Genomic DNA, 13,734 nt, shown 5'->3' with positions numbered 1-13,734 from the left:
CATCATCAGAATCTAAATATCATCACTCGTGCTCAATACTAATGAATTTCAGATCAAGTGGCAGTTTCCCTGCTGAATTGCTTCTGTAACAAGCAAACCCTCTACCTTTTTTTTTTCTCACCGAAGACAAAACCAAATCCTATTTCACATACTAGTAGCTTTATTCCATAAATGCACTGAATTTGTGAAATTCATCCTTGCGTCATCCTCAATTTAATTAATGTAACACCCGCTTTTAATATTACCTTTTTACGTTAAGATTTTTGTTTTGAGAAGAGCGAGTGATACACCTTGAGTAACTACCATCTTTGTTTTGATTGGTGGCGATTGGAAATAGTGAATGATTAAATGGTTGTTGGTTAATCGTGTGGTGAAAGTAGTCAACGAGAATGACGTGTGATTCGTCGATGGAAAATTTGGGCGATCGTTTTCAAGTACTTGGAATAACGCCAAAGTACTAAAATAAAACACCACAATTTAATCAATGTTCTAAAATTAAATATTTGGGCCTATTATTTAAAAATCTGCAGTCAAATCCTTAGGGAGTGTAGGTATTGGTGAAGAAACGTGTATCTAACATAAATTCTTCCTTCTCCTAAACCCCTACTACACGTTTCTTCACCAATACCTACACTCCCTAAAATCTCTCCAACAACCAAATAAATCAATATCTATCAGTTTTTGGTGTATAAATATTCCACATTCACGATTCTTTCACATCCAAGTAAAATCTGTGAGAAACCTACTGCAGTTCTTCTTCTCCATTCTAATAAAGGTATAATTTTTACCTTCAATTCAGTGCATACAAATTCTGTAGATATTAAATCCATAGCACCATATTTTCTTGTCACAGTGGAGAGGATTAATCGATTAACCTGTGAATCCAAATTTTCGCAGCAAATCCAATTTGGTCTCTTCATTCCAAAGGTATACTCCCTAATGTTAGAAATCCCCTGCTATCTAACATTCAAACATTCACATTAGATCACGGGTCGAAGCTGGAGTATATTGTTTGAATGTTTCTGCAACTTGTTGAAAGACACTCTGCGCCCAAAGATTCGATCTTTAACGCGTTTGAAACTGTCTTTGCTTGTCTTCAATTCAATTCCTGGAAATATTTCTGTCTGACCATTAATAAGTGAAATCAAACAAATAGAATTCTTTAACAAAAGATTAAGAATGAAATAAAAGGGAGAGAGAACTTACCGTTGGGACTAGCAGCGCCATCGACGGTCGCTGGTAATGGGGAAGAAGAAGAGATGGGAGTTGGGATTTGTTTCTGGTTTGTGTTTTGTAGAAGAATGGAACAGAGTGGGAGAGCTGCTGTGTTGAGAAAGAGAAAGAGGTGTTAAAGTAGAGTTGAGAGTTGATGGAGAGACGTGTAACTTGGGAGTATTTATGTTGAATTCTTTTAATTAGTGACTTTATTCATTTAGTGTTGGGAAGGGAGTATTTACGTGTTGATGGATGGGAGTATACTATTTAAATAATTCTCTTTTTCTTTTTAAGTATAGACTGTGATGTGAGAGTATATTACTACATATGTTGCTGATTCCTTTTCCTTATTTTAGTTTTAATGGCTTTTGTACTACTAATTACTGAATATTATTTGAGGGGAGGCCTAATTAGATTAGCGTGTAGTAGTTTTAAAAGGGGTATATACACGGAGGTGATTGGGAGTATTTATGTTCTTTTCGTTTAATTGTTTTGCAATGTATTGGATATAGAGTATATATGTGTAGTGTTGAGGGAGTAATTTATTAGTATTGCTTTGATGTGTTGAAAAATTAAATAATAAAAAAAAGAGTGAGACAGATGCGTTGGTGACGAGTGGGAGTGTAGTTTTTTTTGCTACTGTTTTGTTTAGTTGATGGGTCTGAGTCTTTAAATTATGAGTTTATTTTAGAACGAGTTTGAGATATGTGGTTTTTCTAAGAAAAGATAAAAGGATAATTTGAGCACACACATGGATGCATGCATTTTTAAAACTGCTTTCAATTATGCAAAGTCTAATTTTTTTGCATATTATGTTATTTCAAAAAAGGGTTATTTCAAAAAAGGGTGAACTTGTGCACGATGTTAGCGGTTGGAGAAGAAAATTGATTGAGGAGTTAAGCTTTTGAAGTGGGCTTTCGTTTTAAATAAGGACTATGTCCCAAATATTTTTACTATGTGAAAGAAGGTGAAAAATGTTTGTCTTGCCATGTTTTGTATTTGAATGAACCTATCTGAAGTGGCTATGCCATGTATTGTTAACGAATTCGGGTCCCAGTAGGGCCGCAAACCCTGTTCGGACTGGTGTACACCCAGTAGATCGTGCGCTATCTCATTGGAGTTGGCCGGTCTAGTGACTTGGTTCGTGGCCACGTTCCTTGTCATGTAGTTCAGATATGGTGATGGTGGATGTGGATGGAAAATGGTTGCGCAACCGATCTTTACGGAAAATATGTTTTTAGTGTACTTGGGTTCTTTTAATTAAAACCCCCAAGATCACTCGTTTATGGCTTGACAAACTGTATTTTGGCATGTGTCCACTGAGTGCATCAAGTACTCAGCCCTGCATATTGTTTTTCTTAATGTGCAGATTGAGCGGCGATGGATGTGGAGGATGTTGAGCAGAGTTGTTGGAAATTTATATCTTGTTTGGTTGTTGGATTTGTCGGGTCTTCATACTCGGCATTTTTCCATGTCTTGACGCTTCCGGTAAAATCCTAAATTTCCTTTGGACTGTTTTATCATTGGGTCTTATTATGCGAAGTTAGTTTTGTGGAGTCAGTATTCGAGTTTGTTTTAAGTTTCTTAGTTAATCTTTTGTTTTGGTCGTGTATATTTCGTTGTTCCCTTTTTCTTGCCCGCTTCTTTAACCCTCCCCTAATCGCGATCAACCATGTTTTCTATCCTTAGAAAATGCGGGTATGACAATTAAGCAGGTGAATATGTATCTGAATTCATAAATAGTAACCATTAACACGTAAACTCTATTTCAGGAGAACATGGTTGCAGAATTTGAGCCCTCCTTTTTTAGAGCGACCACACTTTTCCATCATCATCATCATCATCATCATCATCATCATCATCATCATCATCATCATCATCATCATCATCATCATCATCATCATCATCATCATCATCATCATCATCATCATCATCATCATCATCATCATCACACTCGTGTCTTGATTTTGATACGAGTAGAAAATAATTGAGTTTTTCATTTGTCCATTCCTAATTATTACCTATGTTTATTATCTAAGTCAACTTCCGTGCCATAGCATTGTTGTTGTCTTTAATTAGGTTGGTTGAGTGAAAATACATGTTTTACTATAGTCTATAATTAACATTCTTCATATTCTATTTTGTGTAAATGTTAATTGGGGTTGACGGGGCCATGTAGACAATTTCTTTAGCTAATCTTATAAACTACTCCGTCTGTTCCATTAAATATGAAACATTTGGTTTTCGCTACGGGATTTTATATAGTATTGTTTTGTAATGAAGAGAGAAGAGAAAGTAGAGAGAGTGTTATTTTCATTTTTAGAAATGTTTTATTTTTAATGGAACAACCTAAAAAGGAAAACGTTTCATTTCTAATGGGACAGATGGATCGAGTATATTAAAAAGTTATCTAAACTGAGTATTTTGGAGTTTTATCAGCTACAATATTAGTCTATGTCATTGTATACACGCAATATCAAAGAACTAAACAATCTTCCATAGTTTATAATGAAATGTGAATTCAATCTGGGTTGAAAAAAGTGAAGGACAAATTTTATCATGAGCCAAGTTGCGAGAAGAAATCATGAAATTTGATCAAAGTCAGATTTGTCTCGCAACTTTAAAAATTATAAGTAGAATTTTTTATAATTATCAAATAAAATTTGGTTCCCCACATGTAATATACATATATTAAGGTGTTTCAATAAAATGATATTGTGTTCTTTATAAATACACTATATCGTTTTTAGCTTACTGGTATTGATGTGCACATATTATTTTCCACAATATATAATAATTTTATTTAAAGTATTTATCATGAGATGATTGTGAATCTAATTTTATAGAGTACTGACTTTTATGATCGATATTTAAAATTGTGACAAAAATCAAAATTTAACAAAAATTTAAGATCGATATTGTTTAGACCAATGAATAATTACTTTAACTGATTACTTTGGGTTGCATCATGCGAACAAAGTATTGGCTTAAGTTGAATTATTTTCTAAATCACGTTTTGTACTATTATTCAAATCAAATATTAATGCTTCATTTGTGCATTAGACTAATAATTAACTACGGTAGTGAAATCATATTCGTTTCAGAAGTTGTGATAATTCTGGCGGTATATTTCATTATGATAAAACGTTTTTATCATTAATTGCGCTATTAAGACCATCTCCAAGGTGGGTACACTAAAACTTAAAATGGGATAGGTATTTAGCTCCAATAGTACTTAACAACCAATCTCATTTTTTGTTTTTGAGAAAAAAATACCTATCTTTAAGTTTACACTAAACTAAAACCTAAAAGTTTTTCAAATTTTGTAAGTAAAAAAGGTATAATGCAGAGAATATTCTTTTAAGTTTGAGTTTAGTGTAAATAGTTGGAGTAAAATCATATTTGATGTGTCATTTACACTAAAATGGGTTTGAGTTTAGTGTAAATAGTTGAAGATGCTCTAAGAACAGCGGCAACGCAATTAAGAACAAGGGGGTACAATTGTACCCCCAAAACCACAAATAGCCTAGTGGTAAAATGCCCATATATCAAATAGGAGAACCCATATTCGAATCCCATCAAGTGCCTTTTCTACAAAGATGTCTAGTTTTTTTGTTTTAATTTGTTACTACTATTACGTAGGGCTGGCAATTTTTGGTACGACACGATAACATGACACGAACCCGCACGAAATTAATGGGTATGTGTCAAAGGTTATTACGTTCGTATCCTTATCGTGTCGACGCGATAACGACACGAAAACTTCGTGTCGTGTTCGTGTTACATGTTAAGAAATAATATTAATATATTATAATTATTTTATTTAGTTTAAAATTTAAAAATTTAAAATTAAAATTTAAAATTTAATATTAGAAATAATATTAATATATTATAATATTATTATTATAGTGTCGTTATTGTGTCGTGTCATATATGTTGTTATCGTGTCGTGTTGACCCGAAGTGGTTCGTGTCGTTAATGGGTTCGTGTCGTGTTCGTGTCTGAGGGTAGTGGGTCGTGTTCGTGTTCGTGTTTAGAGTTTTCTTAAAGGGTGGTCGTGTTCGTGTTTGTTGTTATTGTGTCGTGTCTAGGGGTGGATCGATACGATATATCGTATCGAAAATGTTGTATCGTGTTTCGTATCGAAAATATCGATATGATAGAATTTCATATCGTTATCGTATCGAAAGTTTCGATATATCGAACTTTCGATATGGATAATATCAATATCGTTATCGTATCTATATTTCGATATATCATAAGATCGATACGATATATCGAAATATCGTTATCGTATCGAATACATGTATATCGAATAATATAATTTCAAAACTGAAAAATAACACAAAAATTAATAAAACTTCAACACAATAAAATAAATAGTGTTCTTATTAGGATTTCATATATATATTTTCTAAATATATGAATGAATTAAATGGATTTATATACATTCATAATTTTAAACTTCAATATGTATTGAATTTCAATATGTTTCGATATATATGATATATATCGTATATTCGATATAAAACGATATATCGTGATATAAGGAAATTCATATCGTTATCGTATCGAAAACTTACGATACGATACCATATCGTATCGAAAATTACGATATACCGAAAATTCGATAATTTTTTGATATTTTTCAATACGATACGAGCGATATATCATTTTTTCGGTATTTTTCCCCAGCCCTAGTCGTGTCATTATCGTGTCAACATGATAACGACACAACACACACGATTTTTCACCCCTACTATTAGGTTTTGTTTATGTTCCGCCTCCCTCTGCCTCGTTTTTTTGTTCTTCCTATTATTTCTTATATTTTGTGTTAATTTGCTAAATGTTATACGGTTGTTAAACATTGTATATAATCATTTCTAATTTTTATGGTTTCTAATTAATGTATAATTAAATAAAACAATTTATTATATGTTCTCCCATTTGTTTTTTCACAATAAAACATACTCCGTGGTTGGATATAATTATTTTATTTATGGATTCTTATTATCCTCGTAGAGGAATGATCAAGGTCTAACTAATTTTAAGTGTATAACTAGAGAATAAATCTAAGCCACACATCTTGTTACTCCAATTTAATCTTGTAGGTTAAACAAATTTCCAGATTTTTGTTAAAAATAATAGCCCAAGGGCATTTTTGGAATTAGTATATCAACATGAATTCAATATCTCAAACCCAACGTGATTTCTCCCAAATTCAAAGTGCGATTTCTTCCGAAATTCAAGCGTAGATTTCTTCCAAATTCAAGCGCCGATTTCTTCCAAATTCAAGCGCTGATTTCTTCCAATCTCAACTAAATTTGTTCACATATTCAACGGAATTGTTTTGTGAGATTTCTGAACTAAATTCAGCCAAATTCGTTCACGTTTGATCGCGACGTCGCTTCCCGGTCAGATCGCGACGTCTGGATTCCTTATCACATGGATCCAATTCCGATACATTTATCGAAAGATTATTTCGATCTTGATTCATCTTGAGAGGAAGGAGAAACTAAATCTAAAGGTAATTATCAATTAAGTGTTGTTGCTCAGAATGATTGTGTATGTTGTGAAAAGACGTTAGAGTGAAGTATATGTGATTAACAGTGAAGTAAATATGCTCAATATGCGTTGTAGTGTAGTAGATATGCTTTATAGTGAGTAAATATGCTCTATCTTGAATTAAATATTGTTTGTAGTGAAGTAAATATGATGTTTATACGGATATTTGATATTTCAGTAAACAATATTGTTTAGTTTACTGTTTTTCATTTTAGTGAAGTATATTGTGCATATAGTGAACTATATATGCTCACAGTGAAGTATATTGAGCATTTAGTGAACTGCAATATGCTTACAGAATTGTATTGAGCATGTCTTATGTACTTTTTTTTTCATTTCAGTGATGAATATTGAGCATATAGTGATGTATATTGCACATTTAGTGAACTAGTATATGTTTATAGTGATGTATATTTATGCATGCTTATAGTGTACTCCCTTCTTTCCACAGTAACAGAAGTGTTTCGTTTTGAGCACTCATTTTGATAAAATAATAATAAATAGTTAAAGTGGAGAAAGAGTAAAGTAAGAGAGAGAATATTGTAGATAAGACTCTTCACTACATTATTCTCTCTCTTACTTTACTCTCTCTCCACTTTAACTATTTATTATCATTTTTCAAAACAAGAGCTCAAAACGAAACGCCTCTCTTACTGTGGAACCGAGGGAGTATTATTTTTTCATTCAGTGAAGTATATTGAGCATTCAGTGAACTACAATATGCTTACAATGAAGTATATTGAGCATGCCTTATAGTGTACTGTTTTATTCATTTCAGTGAAGTATATTGAGCACATAGTGAACTTAGTATATGCTTATAGTGATGCATATTGAGCATGCTTTATAGTGTACTGTTTTTTCATTTCAGTGAAGCATATTGTTCATATAGTGAAGTATATGAGCATAAATTGAAGTATACTCCATATGCCTTATAGTGATTTTAATATGGCTCACAAGGGAAGTGGAAGTAGGAAGAAATTGAAGAAGGAGTTAGCAATGAAGATATCAATGAAACCAGGTCGAAAATGTGGAAACTATAATGAGATTGGACGTCATGATTCGAGGAACTGCAAAAAGGGGAATGAGAAGGCAAAACATAGGCAGGAGAATTTGGACAGAAATAGTTCACTTTGTAGAGCACTTATGACTCATTTTTAGTACACTTTTGAGTGTTTTTTATTTCAATTACATGTTTTTGTTCATTTATTGTGAGCATATACTTACAATGAAGTTGAAATACTATATAGTGTAGTAACTCTTGTGTACAGTGATATAAAACTGCTCTATAGTGAAGCAAATATGCTCTGCAGTGAAGTAAATTAATAGTCAACATAATATTGAATTTAATTGAAACGGATGAGCTTTATATTGAACTAAATGACACATACTATGGACTATATCAGTTTCATACAAATGGTCATGAACGCTTGAAGTTTACAATCATTTTTCCACATCTATCTCCATGTTGTTGCTACATTCTTCATAATGCTTTGATGTTGTTTCCAAGTTATTCAGTGACTCATGGTTTGTTTCCGACAACATTAATGCGTTGCAATACTTTGCTCTTAACCTTTGGAGTATTTCCTTGCTGCTTCTTTTAGGCAATACATTTTCAATCTTGTTCCCGATCACCATAGTAACAATCATCATATACTTCACTCTAAGGTCTATACACTTCACTGAATTTAGACTAGGCAAAACACTATAAGACATGCATTATATATTCACTACAAAGGTAAAACACTTCACTCTTAGCATTTATTAGTTCACTTGAAGCTCTATACACTATAAGCATGGATCACAAACACTTCACTCTAAGCATAGAATACTTCACTCTAAGCACATGTTACTTCACTAAAATGAAAAAACAGTGCACTATAAGAATGGATCACAGGCACTTCACTCTATGCATGAAATACTTCACTATAAGCATGGAATACTTCACTCTAAGCACATTTTACTTCACTAAAATGATAAAATAGTGCATTATAAGCATGCATCACAAATACTTCACTCTAACCATGGAATACTTCACTCTAAACACATTTTACTTCATCAAAGTGATAAAACAGATCACTAATAACATGCATCACAAACACTTCACTATAACAATGAAATACTTCACTCTAAGCACATTTGACGTCACTGAAATGATAAAATAGTGCACTATAAGAATGGATCACAAACACTTCACTTTATGTATGAAATACTTCACTCTAAGCACATTTTACTTCACTGAAATGAAAAAATAGTGCACTATAAGAATGGATCACAAACACTTCACCCTATGCATGGAATACTTCACTCTAAGCACATTTACCTCACTGAGAGGATAAAATAGTGCACATAAGCATGCATCACAAACACTTCACTCTAAGCACATTTTACTTCACCAAAGTGATAAAACAGATCACTAATAACATGACACATTTTACTTCATTGAAATGATAAAATAGTGCACTATAAGAATGGATCACAAACACTTCACTATATGCATGGAATACTTCACTCTAAGCACATTTTATTTCATAAAATAGTACACTATAAACATGCATCACAAACACTTCACTCTAAGCACATTTTACTTCACTGAAGTGATAAAACAGATCACTAATAACATGCATCACAAACACTTCACTCTAACCATGGAATACATCACTCTAAGCATATTTTACTTCACTAAAGTGATATAACACATCACTATAAGCATGAATCACAAACACTTCACTTTAAGCATGGAATACTTCACTCTAAGCACATTTTACTTCATTAAGATGAAAAAATAGTGCACTATAAGCATGGATCACAAACACTTCAATCTAACCGTAGAATACTTCACTATAAGCATCGTATACTTCATGATAAACAATAAACAACATATTCATCACAATAAACAACATATTCATCACTATAACCATAATTTACTTCACTCAAAGGCCAAGATAGTGAGTGTAAGACCAAAACTGCACAATCACTGTGAGCGCAATAGTTTAGTTCACTATAATCATAATATGACTCTATGTAGAGTTAATATACTTTACTCATATGTCAAAACAGTACACTTATATTTCTACATTCTAGTTCATTGTAAATTGAAATGAATAGGCATAATGCGACTCCATTGTTAACTGACTACATCACTATAAGCATAATATGACTCCATCGTTAAAGTGAAATGCAATGAAAATCGGTTAAATGAATCATTCCTCAAATAAATAAGCCGACGAACTTACGTTTATGAATTGAAGGCAATAGGTATGTTGAATCCAAGGCGACGACGAAATGAGCAACCAAATGGAGGCGACGACGGAATGAGCAACCAATGGAAGCGACGATAGAGTGAATCAATGTTTATGAGTGAGAATTGGTGGAGAATTCGAGCAGAAGAGGAGAACCGATAGAGAATCGATGGAGAATTTGAATAGAAGAGATGACGGGCTGAAGAAAAATTATCCGATTGAGAGAAATTCATGTTTTACCCAGCTTTGTTTGTTAAATGATTATTTTACCCCCGCCTACTTATAGTGAACCAATTCTTGTTTATAGTGAAGTAATTTTCTGGATCAGATTTGAAATCCTAAGCAGAATTTCAGCCCTTGATTTCTTAATCTTGTGGTTGAAATTTATTCTCTAGTTATATACTTAAGGTGTACTTGCCCTATATCACTACTCTATGCTCATATTTGAGATTATATAGAAAATATAAAGTATATTGTTTTATTTTACTAATATTTAAAACTCTTTTTAAACTAAAATAAATTATCTATTATATACATATCTAGAAACCTATATTTTAAAAAGTGATTTTGTAAAAGTAATAATATTAAAAATAATCCATTTTTATATACAATGATTATTTTTATATAAAATGGTTCAATATAATTATTTATCACATTCCTAATATGAATCTATATTTTAAAAAGTGATTTTGTAAAAGTAATAATATTAAAAATAATCCATTTTTATATACAATGATTATTTTATATAAAATGATTCAATATAATTATTTATCACATTCCTTATATGAAATTCTTGGATCCACTGTATAAGAACATAACATTTGAGTTGAGCCATCTTTATGCTTACGTTGACATGATTGAGGCTTTTTGGTTGGTTAGGCTCATGTGATTATATGACCCAACATTATTAATTTATACTTCAAAGAATAAGCTTTTTAATATATATATTTACTTACCCTCGTGTATATTACATTTTTATAATTCTTGATTCCAAACAAACTCTTATCACTAATCGGTTCTTAATCTCTTGTCGGGACAATATTAACGATAGAATCGCCCTAAAATTTCTTATAAAAATTAAATATTGATGTTCTGTCCCATAATGAAGTAACATTGTGACCGGTCCGTATTAAATTATTCACTGAATTTCTATTTTCCTATGTTAAAAAGGAATGCTGATTTTGCAAAATAAATTACTAATTAAAAGTAATCAAATGGGTTGTAATGTCCTGAAAATGGAAAGCAAGAACAGGTGACCCATCCCCACTTAGATCTTTGTCTCCCCTTTTTTTTTATCTTTCACTTAATCTATAGTAACAAAAATGTTACCTTAACACCGGCCAATATCTTAATATTGGTCAAGCTAGCAAAGGTAATATATACACAACATATTTATGACTAATATGTGACAATAATTTATATTCTGTCAATACTTTCACAATTATTTATATTCTGTCAAATATATGACATTGCAAATTAGTTTGCAGGGTGTATTAAAATTAAGTGAACCAGTGTGTAGAAGTCGTGTGATATATCAATGTCACGATCACACTTTACTAAGGATAATAAAACTCGAGAAGTAGTAACTACGGGAGGATTAAAAGAAGAGTATATAGAAAGGAGATTTGGCAATGGATGGATATTCACTTAGAAACAAAGGATAATCAATTTCATAATATTCCCTACTCGTTGGTCACAAAGACTTAAGTGAAAATTTTAGACATCATTAAAGATTAATAAGAGTCAAGAAGTAATGATCAAACATAGACTGGGATAACATTAGCATAATGAAAATAGTTCCGAATACACTTGTACGAAAACATTCATCTCCGAGAGTCCTCACTTAATGCATAAGAAAAAAATTACCGAAACTATGCTCCGCTCTCTCTCGCAATTCAACTTACACATCCAAAATGAATGCATGAATGAATACATTAATATTCAATGAATACATGCTAAAATATACATTCATACTTTAGAATTTTATCACCACCCTTAAATGTATCTTGAATTGTAGTATGTACTAAATCATGTTCCATCAAAAAACAAATACAGTACATAATAAAATTTACTCCCTCCGTCCACGATTAAAAGTCCCATTTCTAAATGGCACGGGTTTTAAGAAATATTAAGAAAAGTGGGTGGAAGAAAGTTAGTGGAATAGGGGTCCCACTTGTATATATTAATTTTAAATGATATGTGAGTGGAATGAGTTAGTGGAATGTGAGGTCTCTTTACCATTTATGGTAATTATGAACCGGGACTCATATTCGTGGACGGACAAAAATAGAAAAACGGGACTCTTATTCGTGGACGGAGGGAGTATTTATTTAGTACTAACACGATTAGCTAAAGAGAGAAACTAAAAAAGAGGAGAGAAAAATGAATCGACATATGTCACATCTGACGGTAATCGGACGATCTCACAATACGGAAATCAGAAACATCCAAACAGGTATTGTTATAATATAACCATCAGATGTAAACTCTGAATATTTTATTTAATCTAATTATTTAATATGCTTGTAGTATCAAATCAGTGGGAATGAATAAAGGAAAAGGAAAAGGCTGATTTTGGCACTGGATTTTGTTGGGTGGAAGCAGAATCCGTAGTTAATATTCCATGGGTATTGTGGGACAAATGTCTGCTGCTATTTTTCTTCCAACAATTGTACTTGCTATTTTATACATCAATCCCTCTTTCTCTCATTTTTTTCATTCGTTTTAATTTATAAATATTTTATGATATTAATTGTGTGATAATGGTTATCATGGTTGTTTATGCTCTTTTAAATAGCGCATTAAGGAGAAAAAACAGATAAAATCAAGCTGCAAATTTTATACTAGTATTAGTAAGTATATAACTCAAAGCCACTTTTTCAAATGTAGTATTCTTTTATGCCTCTCTTTTAATTTTATTCCATATTTTATGTTAACTGTTATACACGTCGATTATATCACAATTGTCTTATATTTTATGCGTAGGTAATGAAACTGAGGATTTCTGTGAAAGTTCGTGATTCACTTTATGTAATTGATGTATGTTAATAAAGGTCAAATTGTCAGAAAAAACCTAAGTTTATTGAAATCGCAATTTTAAAAATATAATGGAAACATTATAATTTTGGATTTATTCGCATTTTTCTCACATATAAAAAGATGATTTCTTCTCCGCGAGATAATTACTAACAAATCTAATGTTCATGATCTTTTCGGCTGATTTTTAAAATTACCAACGAGAATTTGACTAAAATACGAGTAACAAATTTAACACAAATCACTCAAAAATAAGTGATTTCATCACTAATTTAATATAAATAAGTGATTTCCCTCAAATTTTACACAAATCTAAAGTTGTTTATAGTCTTGGCTCCTTAATCCTCACATGCTTTTTCAAAAGGGTATAACATATTAAGTGGAGTACAACACTTCTTTTTGGACTTAGGTTTTATTCAAGACTTCCCAATAATAGCATGGCTACAACAAAGAGCACAGACTCTCACACAACAAACAAAAAGCAAAAGTTAAGAATGTATACACAAGTAAACTTGAGGTTACTAAAGTAGCATAGAGCCCTCAAATTTTGAGACACTAAAACCATTGATGGTCAAGCTCACCATCCATGTTTTATGGAAAATTTTCATACTAGCCTATATATCCTCTGCACACTACAACAAATATTAGAGTTTCACAGGCACAAGAAAAAAGAATTCAA

General features: G+C 31.7%; 1 long non-coding RNA gene across 1 annotated transcript; it reads left to right on the top strand.

Annotated features, from left to right (window-relative positions):
- Positions 1-608: 608 nt before the first annotated feature.
- LOC148932688 (uncharacterized) lies at positions 609-3,070 on the top strand. The gene is made up of 3 exons (XR_016134856.1): positions 609-775; positions 854-927; positions 2,585-3,070. It is a non-coding gene; the product is annotated as an uncharacterized LOC148932688 (long non-coding RNA).
- The last annotated feature ends 10,664 nt before the right edge of the window (positions 3,071-13,734 follow it).

This window comes from Salvia hispanica, chromosome 2, assembly GCF_029641045.1.
Source record: "Salvia hispanica isolate PSC_SH4W2 chromosome 2, Shi_PSC_v1, whole genome shotgun sequence".
NCBI lineage: Eukaryota > Viridiplantae > Streptophyta > Magnoliopsida > Lamiales > Lamiaceae > Salvia > Salvia hispanica.
The sequence above is the reverse complement of the archived record's forward strand: the minus strand, read 5'-3'. Positions and strand labels throughout refer to the sequence as shown.